The 13259-nt window shown below is 37.4% G+C and overlaps 1 protein-coding gene across 3 annotated transcripts in view; it reads left to right on the top strand.

The window, feature by feature from the left end:
• The window catches only part of MOCOS (molybdenum cofactor sulfurase), a 215894-nt gene that overhangs the window by 75646 nt on the left and 126989 nt on the right, over positions 1-13259 (top strand). The window lies entirely within an intron of this gene.

Below are 13259 nucleotides of genomic sequence, written 5' to 3'. Positions count from 1 at the left end.
GTACCCATCCCATTTAATTGTCTTTGACTCACAAGCAAAGTACATTTGGAATGAGCCCTTCTGCTTTTTATAGCAGACCACTTACAGTTTCTGATTCCTTCTGCTAATACTCATAGGTAACTTACTTTGATGGCGTCTCTTGACAATTCATGCATCTACCTTTGTCTTAGGGACATGCAGTGTTGAGTTGCAGCCAGATGGTCTAGACAGATGATTAAAAAGTAGGAAATAATACACCAGAGCACTTATCTCCTGCTGCTTTGTCACATTGAAGAAACACAATGCAATCTAAAGTGTAATAGCTAAAAATTTATACTGCTATACAATGGACTTTCACACATCCTTCTGTGATTTAATTGTCTTTAAATATGGTTTCTGAAAAAAAGTTGCCTTTTGGCTTCATTTCTGGACAAATTCCTAGTAAGCTGATGACAGTGAGCTGGGCAAAGAACATAATTGTTTATTCTGTGTTGGGAATTTCATATCACTTACTCTGGAAATTGTCCATAAAAATTAGACTGTTCTTCAGTGTGGTTTGTTATTCACCAAATAATTTGCTGAAATCCTTCTTCGGGGAATGCTTACCAGCAATTGATTTTGAGCTCTTGCAATTCAAAATTTGAACCCTTTTATGAGATACAGACTGTGTGTTAAACTTCTGCCTTCGGCCTCTAGAATCAAATTTTTAGTGTACAATTACAAGTTCAGTATTTACCTTCCTAGAACATTCTGTAATCATTTGTACTTGCTCTACATTTGCTGGAATGTTTGCAGAAAGCAATGTACAAAGGGCACAGACATACATATCTTGAGTGTCTTTAAAACTTTGAATAAATATTCATCAAATGTATTCACTTTTCATTCTGCTCCTCATGATATTCGATGTTACCAAAGCTAATATCAAAGCATGAGAAGTATGATGAATCTTCAGAAATGGTGTTGAAATTATGATGTGTAGAGTCTAAAAGTAGAGACCAGAAAGTAAGTAGATTTTAACTGAAAAAACTTTGTAAAGTAAACGTCTTGGTATTCTGCTCTCCTCTTTCATGCATATGAAATGTTACTTGATCCTGCTGGAATATGAGCCCAAAGCTGGGGAGAACAGCTCTGACAGATCATTAAAACTCTGATCAGATCTTACTGCTCACATCCCCTCGGGTTTTTATTTGAGAATAGATCACTTCCACAAGGACTAGCCTATTGTAATGTAATGCTGCAGAGTAACACAGAGGGTGTTGCAATTTCTAGTTGTTGTGGAATTTTTTCCAGCCATTAATAAAGTTTTCCAATTTTGATGAATTTGTAGAATGCCTAGATTCACTAATGCAAGAGGGTTATATGAGATATTTATGTCTAGTTTAAGGTTTATTCACTTAATTATATTTTTCCTAAAAGTGTTTCATCACTGTACAAGGTAATGAATGAATGTACCTGGTCTTTTGTTTTAGCTTGAATACACTTGCAGGACTTTTGTATCCCAGTAGCAATAAAATCTAGACCATATTTTACCTTGAAATTTAATCAAGAGTAAAGGGCTTCCTTTTATGCAACTGTATGTAACAACACATGTGCATACACTGATAGGATTTGCGTTAGTGTTACAGCAACTATTACTTCTGCTGCAATGACCACACATTTAAAAATGGAAACAAGAATAATTAACCCCTTCCCTAAACAAGAAAATTAAATAATCTTGTGATGAAATTTTTGTTGGTGCACGAACATGGACAATATTGTGAAGTTATCCAAGTCTGAATAAGGCAATTTCAGCATATCTACATGTAACCAAGAAGAATGAGTTTTCTTGCTTTTCTAGCTCAACACGTGTAGGTGTCAACTCCAGTGCTGAAAGGCTACAGTCAGATTTCAGTTGTCAGCTGAAACATGTTACTTACTTTGGAGTTTTTTAAGGTTGCTGATACCTGGAGTGGGAAATAGAATTTTTTTCAAATGTTAATCGTCCCGTAAGAAATAACACTTCAAAGAATTCAAACATGATGAGATTTTTTCCATCCTGTTTACGTTTTTTTTTGGTTTTGCTCTGTAAAAAAACTTGAACTTAAAAAGTCAACTTTGTCACTGTTTTCAAGGTGTGATCTGTGGTTCTCTTCCCACAAGATGCTGAGTGTTTTGTTTCAGCTGAACACAGTGTGTTATCCTGTGCCTGGCAATATATCCTACGCTTGTGAATAATCCTTTGCTCATTTTGAGAATCTTTGCCTGATCTGATTTTTTTGTGGCTTTACTATGCAGGGTGGCGTACTTGGGGTGCCTGAAACAGGTTCCTAAGTATTGCTCCTTACCTGCTGTAATTGGCTCTAGTGAAGTTGTAGTGGTAAATTTGCTAAACAGAATACTTCCCAGGACATATATGGGACTTAGGTATTCCCACATATGGACTGACCATTTTACATATGGATTTCCTGGCCTAAGGGGTCAGGTTTCTATCTCCTAGGAGCTAGATAGGGACAAAAAGAAAAATTCAGGGCAGCCACTACATTTTCTGGCTCAGATTTTCTCTCTAGCAGCTCTTCAAGATGAGGATGCAGTGTAGAAGGATTATAGGAAATCGCGTTTGTTAGCACATGTGGTTATTAGTTACTTTTTGATTTCTTGAGGTTTGCAAAAAGGAAAGGCTATTTAATATGCATCTTATGGGGTGAACTTTCTAATCAATAGCAGCTTTAATTTATACTAGGATTGACTAATGGGACACTTTAAAACAGCATTACTTACTTTCAGTTTATAGTTTTCGCGTCTATTTTGGTTTGAACAGAACGATTCTCTGACAATTCTCTGAAGAATTCCACCAAGTCACAAAGTATTTCTCTTAGCTCCCTCTCGCATATGCAGTGACTGGTTCCTGAGTTTGGTTCATATTTTCTGTTCAATTAGTAAAACAATGGTGTTTATATGGTGGTCTTGTGATCCTTTGGGTTTTGTTTTAAGTTTCCTGTAAGCTGCTTTCATTTTTTGATTCTGAAAATGCCACTTCTGAGCTCCTTAAAATCCTTTTACTGTTGCTTTTTCCCTGAATGTGTTTGCTGTAGATTGCAACCAAGTTCTGTTTTAAGGCAAGCCAAGACTATCCCTTAACAGTCATTTATGCCTTGTTGCATCTATCATATGTCAAATAGTTTTTCCCTCAACTGCCAGGAGCACTGGGAACACAATTGTCAGGATTTAAGGTGAACGAAGAGCGACTTGACAGGCAGAAATGATGTTTCCCGTACAAACAAACATTCATTCATAGTTTCTGGGAAATCTCGGGGCTGTTTGAGTCAACACAAGAACATGGTTTGGTGTAAACAAATTGCAACAAATGCACACTGACACCACGAATCCTTTGGTCAGCTCAACAAACAATCAGAAAAGCCTTTCACTCTTGAGTATTTCTGTAATTATGGTCACCAGGATGGTTTCACTAACAATTCATGATATCGTGTTATTTCTAACTCATAAGCAATCAAATTGTCTACTGTTTTACCAAGATATGAGAGTCCTGCAGGTTTCAGGAATTCATGCACCAAGACTTACTGGCTGTGCTCTTCTTTTCATATTATTGCCACTACCCTTCAGAAGGTTTTTGTGGTTTTGTGTAAAATGCTCGAATGTTCTTCTTAGAAAGCAAAATCAAAGCTATGCTCTAAGTGGGACATCAGATCACATGAAAAACACATGGCAAATAAATGGTGGCCAGCAGTCTTCCAGCCTTCACTCTTGTGGCTTTTCCCCAGAGCAAGGTGAAGTACAAAATGCTGTTGAATATTTATCTAATTTGCAGGGGTACCTGTGCCATATAAAGTAAAATGCTACTGAAATGCATAAATAGATTTATGTAAGCCCTCAGTATTTTGAAAGCAAACTGAGGTGATTTCAGATTAACATCTTCATCTAAGTGATTTCCAGACAAAAGCATAGTACTTGAAAAGCTACCACTGATGAAATAAGGCCTATTTATGTGTGAGCATTTGCCATAGTCCCCATCACCATAGTAACTGAGACCCAGATTCACAATATCATGTAATTCCCACTTAAACGCCTGAGTACCTCTGAAGTTCTGGGCCTAATTGTTTCTCAAGTAAATGTGAACTCACTGTACAGGCCTTTTATGAATTGCAAGAAATTATCTTCATTTTTTTTCCCTTTAAGCAAGAAAGCTCTGGCAGGGGCTGTAATGATTTTTGTAGTTAGAGCATCAGTCATACTATGGCAATACATTGTAGAGGTGGATCTAAAAGGTTATACTGGAAATGGTCATTTGGACATTTGGGATCAGAGTACTCCATCACCACTATGGGTCCATTTTTTGTAGTTTACTCCTTCTGACATGAAAGCATTTTGTCTTTATTTCCTTTCATCTTGCGTATTGCAATTTTTCCAGGGAAACACATTGATATTAAAGAGTTGGCAATAATGTGTTATCAGTGATGTGATCAGACTTTATTTGTGGTTGATATGTTTCAAAATTAAGATCAAGGCTTTGTTTCAGAGCAGGATTGAAGTAGAAACCATCAGATGGATCTCAGCATTGGGAAGATGTCTGCCAAGTGGTGCAAGGAGGTAGGCAGCTATACACTTCACAGGCTATAGACTCCAATATATCCATTTTCTTATAACCACAAGTAAGAGTGATTGACTCCTTAACCTTCAAAAAGAAGATAGTGGAAGAAATTTGTTACCCATGTGGGAGTGTTTGAGACTGGCACACCTGGTCACAACTACTGTGGTTACATCTGTGGCACTCAGGATGACTCAGGGATGGACTTGCTTGTAGCTGACATAGAGAAACCCCAGTACACAGGAGTTGCACAGGCTCATCTACACAACTGCTCTCCTACTGCCTTTTAAAACTACCTTAGTCTCAGGCAGTACCACCCCAAAAAGTACCACTTCCAAATAAGTAATGGAAGACTCATGTGTCTGTGTTTGACTTCTGCACCGCAGAATAAGCCTAACTTTGCTGGGTAGTATGAGAACTGCTGGGTTATGCTTTTGAAGCTATACTTCATTACTCACACCTTGCAGTCTAAAATACCAGGCAACACGCAAGTAAGTCAGACTTACTTTGTAGCAAATCCATTTTGTAAATGGGTCATGGACAGTTACTGGTTGTCAAAGGTCCATTCCCTGGCACCTACAGGGAAAAGAGATTGACTAGAGTCATAGTGGCTGGGGTATGTGACACATTGTTTCAGGAAAAAATTGCTCTAGTTTTTTAAATGGTTGCAAAACCACCACAAAGAAAAAAACAAACCACCATAGCTGAAGAGATCACAGAAGTACACAGTTTAAAGGCCAAACCTGATCTAGAAACAAATTGCATTAAATAAAAATTAAACAAAGTATAATGCTTTAAAAAGATTGGAAGCAATTATATGGTATTTAGAAAAAAAAAAAGCTAGTTTATTAAGTTTTTTTAACATCCTAAAGAATATTTAATTTTTTATCTGATATTACTTAAGGTTAGCCACTGTAAAAACTTTAGATTATGGAACCATCAGAACAACTAGGTGTGCTTTTTTTTTGTATATATATAATTTTTTTTTTCTGAAACAACCTTTACAAATTTATACTTGTTATGCTGCTGGAAAATAACCAGCTGTTATGCTTCACTTTCCAAGAATTGGAAAGCAATGTGTAGTAACTTTTGACCAGTTACCAGCAAATATCTCTGGGGCAGGTAGACAGGCCTCATGCCAGTGATGCTTGCTGGCATTAGCAGCATTAATTAGATGCTGCAACACTGAGTCTCTCCAGCAGGAGCTCAGGGCATGTGGAAAGGTTAGAGATGAGGACTTACTAAGTACAATTGGGAAGAAGAATGTTTGTGCTCCAAAAATGCTGAAATTAAGGTGGATAAGTATAGCTGTGTATGGTGCACTTTGGCACACAGTGGAAGAAGTTGGACATGTCCAGGGTGAGACATCTCAACCTGAAGTAGATCTCTAGCTTAGGTCAGATGAGCTTCTTGCTGTAGAGTGTGGCTTTTGGGTGGCTCTAAAAGGTGATGTACTCTGATGTCCACAGTGTAGATGTCTTACAGTGATACAAATTTCCATATGCACGACCTTTAATTTATTCATGTAGCCTGTGAATAGGATACTGAGCCTATTAATGGTAGAAATGATACCTCTGGCTGTCACTGTGCTGTCTTGAGTGTTCACCATCAAAGAGAATTTTGTTGCATTCTTTTTTGTTGAAGAGAATTTTGTTTCTGCTCAGGGGATACCTAAATATAAAATTTACGATCTGTGCTAGGTAAGAAAAAAGTTTGGAAAGGGAAAATACAGTGACCTTAGTTGTTTGGTTATGTTAACTTATGAACATATGTTAACTTCTTCATAAGTTAACTTATGAAGAAAATACTGTATTGAAACATCTCATGCTGAAGTTGCCTAGATAGCAACTGAGGTGACATGCTAGGCCATGTACAAAATCTTCTTATGTTTGGTTATATCTTTGTTTCCTCATAGTGACTCCTAAGATTTGCTACAGAAATAGTTTGAATTCTAATACATTAATGATTTAAAAACTGATTCATATTAATTTGTAGTTTTTCTATTTGGTAATTAGTTTGTGCAAATGTGGTTGGAATGATTTGTTCATGAGTTATTTGTTTATGGCTAGTCCACCTTAAATGGTTGCCTAAAATATGGCTTATTTTTTACATTTCCTAAAATATGGCTTATTTTTTACATTTCCTTCCTGGTTGACTTCAGTAGCAAGTGGTGAATTTTCATTTGAAGAACCTATGGTATAAATTTGCAGATCCATTTGTGTCCTAATTATTGAAAATGCTAGCTTTCATGGGTGTTTTTACAAATCTTTGGCAGTTGTTCAAGAACTGGAGTAAACAGATCTGGCTGATCTTAGAAAAAATATCCACAAAGTGGTTTTAAAACCATGTAGCTATTGGTCTTCCCTCTCTACACAGAAAAATAACATTTAATTTCAAAGAAAACAGTTACCATGGGGTTTCTACCACATCTAGAAAGTTATAGGTGCTAGAGGCTTCTGTCGGTGAGAGGAGTTATAGTTGTGTGCTAGAACAAACTGTACCAACAGGTAGCCTGTAGATTTTATGAGTCCTTCCAACTGCTTTGTTCTTCTGATTATATGTGGTGCCATAATACCACGCTTATTTGTAGTTTGCTCTCTCGGTGTGCTGGGTGTGACACTGAACACCTTCTGGATGTGCACTTTGTAATGGGGTAATGAAGGTCAACGCTTCTCAATCAGGGTGTGTGCTTCTCATAAGCTTTGTTCATCAAGGCATTTTTTCCTATAGAAAATCATTTTGTGGCCATTAAAGAGCTCCTGCTCTTCTAAAGCTGTTATGTGAGAGAAACTCCAGGCATTCTTCTGTGCTGATAGCTTTAGAGAATTGGAGAGGGGGTTTTTTTTGGTACCGTCTGTGACTCTGTAAGCAAATGGGTATTTCTACAGTGTCTCCAGAGAACTGGAGAGGAGAATAAATGTAAGGGATTAAAATGCTTCAATTCAGATGGCTAAGCATGAATGCCTGGAGGAAGTAATACTTTCAAATAGAAAGGGGGGATTTTTCCATCACCTACCTATGCCAAGTGTAGCTTATGAGGTGCATTCCAGCTAATTATTTAATTTGCATCCACGGAGCAAATAAACAACAGTCATGTCAGTGGGTGAGATCTTAATCACTCTTATGCAAGCAGCAGTGAGAAAAAAACAGGTTCAGATTGAGTGCCTTTCAAGTAAAATGGTCAGAAAAGAAGTTTATGTGTCTGTAACTAGCAAGGATAAATAGAGTGGTGTGCAGCTATTTCACAGTTAACATGTGCTCTGAAAGGTTTAAATTTATGCATTGTCACTATGAGAAAGGAAACTGAAGCAGAAAAGTGGACTGACTGAGGAAACTTTGAGAGAGAACTATAAGGATTATTTATCCCAGTGCTCTTCCTCATGCAGGTATTAATCCATGGGCAAATCCTTCAATTTGGTGGACCTCCACTGGATTAGCTGCACAGGTTGCAGAGATGATATGGTATAGGTTTCTGGTGAAAACATTTCTTCAAGAAAAGAAAAAGAAAAACCCCCAAACTAAAACTGTACAAGGGCTTTTTTCATTAAATTAATGTTTTGCTGGAGGAAGACAGATCTGGTAGATTTTTTTCATGCTTAAATATATTTGATTCTTTAAAATATTTATAGATTTCAGTTAGCTATTGTTTGGATTGCAAATTGACAATGAGAATATAACTTTCTGCTGTGACATACTGGATTGAATAGACCTTGTCTTTACAAAATAAGGTATAAGACATCTCCTACCAAGAAGGCTTATCTTTTTAGTTTGTTAAACCAGAGCATTCCCTCATGTATGTAGCTGTAAGCTGTCACTTCTGTCAGCAACAGAAGTTAAAGAAATTTGGGGGTTGTGTTAAGAAGTGTATCCTTTTTTATGGTATCCTTCTGCATTGGCTTGAATGAGGATAGCCACATCTTCTGTTCCTTTTTTTCTCCATATACATAGAGAGAAAAACATGTGCAGAAGAACTACTGCTGCACATGAAGTTAAGCTTAAATCACAGTGTGGGTCCTGCTGCCTGTAATAGCCACAACAGTTTACAAGACCCTAGGAGCCCTTGCTAAAGTTGGTGGGAGTTTTTCAATTGACTGTTCTGATAGCTGGTGGTGACCCTTAATTAATAAATGGGTAAGTTTAAAATGCTCTTATCCAGAAATGTAGATACAGACACTGTCTATACTTGTCACTTACACTTGGGTGCAGAAAGGATTAAAATGCCAGTTATGAAATTTAAATTAAAAAAAAAAAAAAAACCCAAAATATTTTCTGTCTCAGAAGTAATTTTTTAAATTGTCATTATCACAAAACCTATTAATTAAACAACAACATAATTACATCTTTTCAGTGTTTCTGTAGAGCACAAAACAATGTGATGAAATTTCTGAGGCCCAAGGTAAACACCTCTCAATACAAGTCCAAAATGTATTTGTGCTTCTGGGTAGCATGACACGGGAAAAATATTATAATGAAAAATATTTTTTAGATGTAAATGTGCAGCTGAAGAGTTTCCTTTATAAAGTGCTACCTAAACTTGTACCATTGAATAACTATAGATAACTATGCTTCTGTCTTCAAATCTGAATCCCTCGTTACAATGACAATACTTACATTTTCGTAAGGGTTTTTTTAGATAGGTCAGCTACTAACTAGAAAATCATTGTACTGGCAATATTTATGAAAACTCATACAGAGTCTAAATAAAAATGTGAATACAAATATAAAACATGTAAACCACAAACTCCTTGGTCATATTTTGATTTTGCCAACTAGAAATTGAAATGCTTGCACCAATTGGAATTAAAGTGTGGAGGGCAATAAACCTAGCAATATAAGTTGCTCTTCAGCTTTTTAGAACTGTTTGCAAAATGGTAGATTTAAATAGAGAGAAATTGATATAAAACATATTTTATAAGTATTTGAAGTCTAGGAGCATGAAAGAAAAGCCATTTCAATCAACTGAATTTCTGGAGGCTGTAATGGAGATGGTATAGTATGGACATGCCTATGTTTCTGGGAGCACTGCTACTGATCTGCTGCTGAAAGCTACAAAGATCTGGGGATAAGGAGGAACATGGGGTTTCTTGTACGAGGTAATGGCAGCCAGGCAGCAGCTTTGGAGGGCATCCCTTTCATCTAACAGTTTCCCTAAGACAGCTGAACAAATAGTAGCCTTTACCTTCTGCAGAGCTGCCAGTGGCACTGTGGAGTGATAGTTCTAATTAAACTATTAATTCAGGCTGTTGGATTAGGTAAGTTAGATAATATGACTACTCCTTCAAAATATATGGCTTGGTTACAGAAATCTTTAAATATAAAGAAATTATTAATTATGTGTGTATTAAATATATAAAATGAGGCAGCAGGCTTGGCTGGGTTCAAAATAATTGACTTTCCCTTCCACTTCAGAGTGGAAAGGCATTTTTACTCAATTGTTTTCATAAAGATACAAGTCTTATGGCAACTTTTTTAAATTATTAAACACCAGCTAACAGAGAGGTCTCAGAATATAAGCATTCATGGGGAAGTGTGGCCGAGTGGGGGCATTTTCAGTCCCTTCTCTCTGGACAGGCTTCATGGTCTATGTGTGATCTGTAAGCTCCTGGGGAGGTGAGAAGAGGAGAAGAGGTGGCCAGTCATGGCGGGTCTTCAGTGTACTGCAAAGATGGAGTGTGCAGCTTCCTCCCCCACCTTGCCAGCCTGAAAGAAAGGTACTGGGTCAAGTTTCTCAGCCTTTCTGCCGTCTTCCAAATGAAGGCACAGTTGTATCAATATGTTTAATGAAACAATTACCCTCTTAGTCCTTTCTTCCAAAGAGTCCTTTGTGAAAAGTGGAAATTTGTAATACTATAAAATGCCGCTTCTGTTTGCAGCTGTGAGCTATAGCAGATCAAGTTATCAGTTTTCTACCACAAGTCTTTAGTCCTATTGCCAACAACGACCTTATATGTGCCTATAAATCTTGCTGGAGCGTAACTGCATTTCACTGTAATGGGGTATGTTTTACACACAGACAGACAGCATTAGGAATTCTGTGTGTAATAGCCAGTACTTCCCAATATTCGTGTCAAAACAGAGGATGTTGTACAGTGGGCTGCAAAAGTCATTGAGACGTATTGCAGTTCTCTATCCCTAAGTACTCTGATTTTATCATGGCAGTGCTGCTCTAGTTCAGGAGTTTGTGGTATTCATTTTATAAACCTTATTCTGAGGTGCTTGCAGCTTTTCTGCTCTGTACATCAGATGCCATTCTGGAGAAGGAAATTCCCTGAACTCAGTTGCTATTGCTTTATCTATTTATTTTCTTTTTTTTTTGAGGTTGGAAACAGTTCAGTCAAAATGTGAATCTGACTTTAAAAATCCCACCTTTTTTGCAAGTATTGGAGTCACAGCAATTTTATAAGGCATTTGGAGACCCAAAATACAATAAGTACCTAATTTGAGTCACAAAAGAATCTATTTCCTATCTAAGTCGATTAGAAATATAACTTGGTTGTTTATCTAGCTCTAGGAACTTAAATGCCTTTTGGAAAAAAAAGGCTCTAATTTTTTTGGACTCTTTTGAAAATTTAACCCTAAAGCTTGATTTTTTTCATGTGAAAGCCAATTTCTGGTACTGAGCTAAATAGAGAAATACATGAGTGTTGTGTCATGTATTTTATTTCAGAACTGTTCAGCTATTTCTGAATTTGAAATAATTAAAACTAAATATAGTTAGAATACCAATAAGCTTTGTCTCAATTATGACTTAAACAGAGCTGTCACTATTTGTGAGCCTAACCAACCCAAAATAGTATTTATTGTCTTGTAAAACTGTGAAAATGTTTGATGAAAGTACTCACTGGCTCTGATATTCCTGGTTGGGCAACAGCATCCCATTATTAAATCCCATTCCTGCATCTCATCTATAGTCATTTTACAGTATCTTTTGGTCAAATTAAGTGCTGTGGTAAGTGTGTACAATTCCTATGGAGAACTGCAGGTTGTTGTTCTTGAGCAAAATTTGGCATTTTACCTAGGTGTGTCTCACCTCCCACTGAGCCTGTGTGCCACAGGGAGGCTGACTGGGGAGGAGAGCGGGGAAGTCGTAGACACTAAAAGAGGAGCAGACTTGATAATAGTCTTCAGTGTACCTTTTGTTACTGCTGTTGTCAGCTCGCTCTTATGAAAAGGTAACCCTACAGCTGGCTTGTCTTCAACAGAGGCCACTGCTTGGGTTGAGGGTTTCAGATTCCTTCAGTCACATACACTACACGTGCTTCAAGCTGTAATGCAGGTGGTGGAGGGAAAGGCTGTACAGCTCGCTGCAGGGAATGGGGGAGTGGTTCAGTGACCAGAGAAAGCAGGTCACAGGGATGAATAGGGCAGACTGTCAAGTTTGATACCCGATGCCAAAACTTCTGTGATCATTCCTGTCTTTATCCCTAAGAGGGTTTCTAAAATCTAATGGAAAACTTTGGTTTCTATGAACACAGTTTTAAAAGTTATGTCTGGAGCTGTGAATGCTTACAGCAACTGTCTGGTGGCAGGTCTGTTTCAGAAAGGTCCTTATGAATTCTTTCAAATGGTTTCTCAGAATGTCTAAAACCTAAATCCATGACCTGCTCCTTCGTAAAAGCTGCAATTCTTTCCTAATTTCCAGAAGAGATAAAATACCATTTGCATCAGTTTTCAAAAATGTAAGTTCTGTAGAAAGTCAAGTCTCATTTGGGCCTTGGAATCCATCTGTTGCATTCTGTACTTCCCAGAACCATAACAGTCTTCTTCAACCAAAAAAGTACTAATAATATCATTTCAGTGGGCCTTTTCAGGGTGTTTTTTTTAGTGCAAATAGTCAAAGTTGTTACAATTGTTTCTTTTCTAGTGTTTAGTATTTGACTGCTGCACCCACCACCCAGCTCTGACACTCCTTGCCTGTAGCATTTGTGTTTCAGACTGGATACAGTCTGAAAATTTTAAAATTTCTTAAAAATCTCTAAAATTTTAAGGAATGTCACTGCTGTCCTATGTTTCAGGATTCTTAGCTTGAATTTGTCACATAACCTTTTGTACAACTTCCATTTAAATGCACCTGTGTCTTCAGTTTCTGTCTGTTCTAGTAAGGAATAACCTGTCATATAAAACATGCAAACTTTTAATGCTACACATTAGAAACCAGAGTTCACAGACTCTCCAAATACTGGTCTGTACCTTGGAATTACACAGAGCAGAATGCCACCTGCTTGGAGAGCATTTCTGAGCTGCAGCATGTGTGCTCCGGTTCAATTTTGTTTGCTCTGCTCCATGCACTGAAGCTGATGTCTCTCAGATGTTTGTTACATATCCTGGTTTTTAAATGTTAATTCAGAGAAAGTTCATCAGGTGAAAAAAGGTGAGAAAGGTGACTGAATTGAAGCTCTTCCTCAGCCTCTGAAAAGACTCATCTTGCACACTGCAAAACACTAACAGATGCATGATCTAGCATGGGTACCAAAAGGTGCATTAGATGGTGTTCACAAAAGGTAGTTTAGAGCCAACAAGGTGCTGTTCAGGCATCAAAAAATGTATAGCGTAGACATGTCTCTAGAGAGCAGTTTGCTTTTCATAGTCTGGCTCATTGGAAGACATTAGATTGCTTCTGGCTTGAGCTATCTTTGTGGACTAGAGAGATTACAGCCTTATGTGCATAAGGCACGTGAAAAGCGTTATGTTGCCTCTT

The sequence above is a fragment of the Lepidothrix coronata genome, unplaced genomic scaffold (genome assembly GCF_001604755.1).
Source record: "Lepidothrix coronata isolate B3197 unplaced genomic scaffold, Lepidothrix_coronata-1.0 Scaffold47, whole genome shotgun sequence".
Taxonomy (NCBI): Eukaryota; Metazoa; Chordata; class Aves; order Passeriformes; family Pipridae; genus Lepidothrix; species Lepidothrix coronata.
This window is presented reverse-complemented; position numbering and strand designations above follow the sequence as displayed.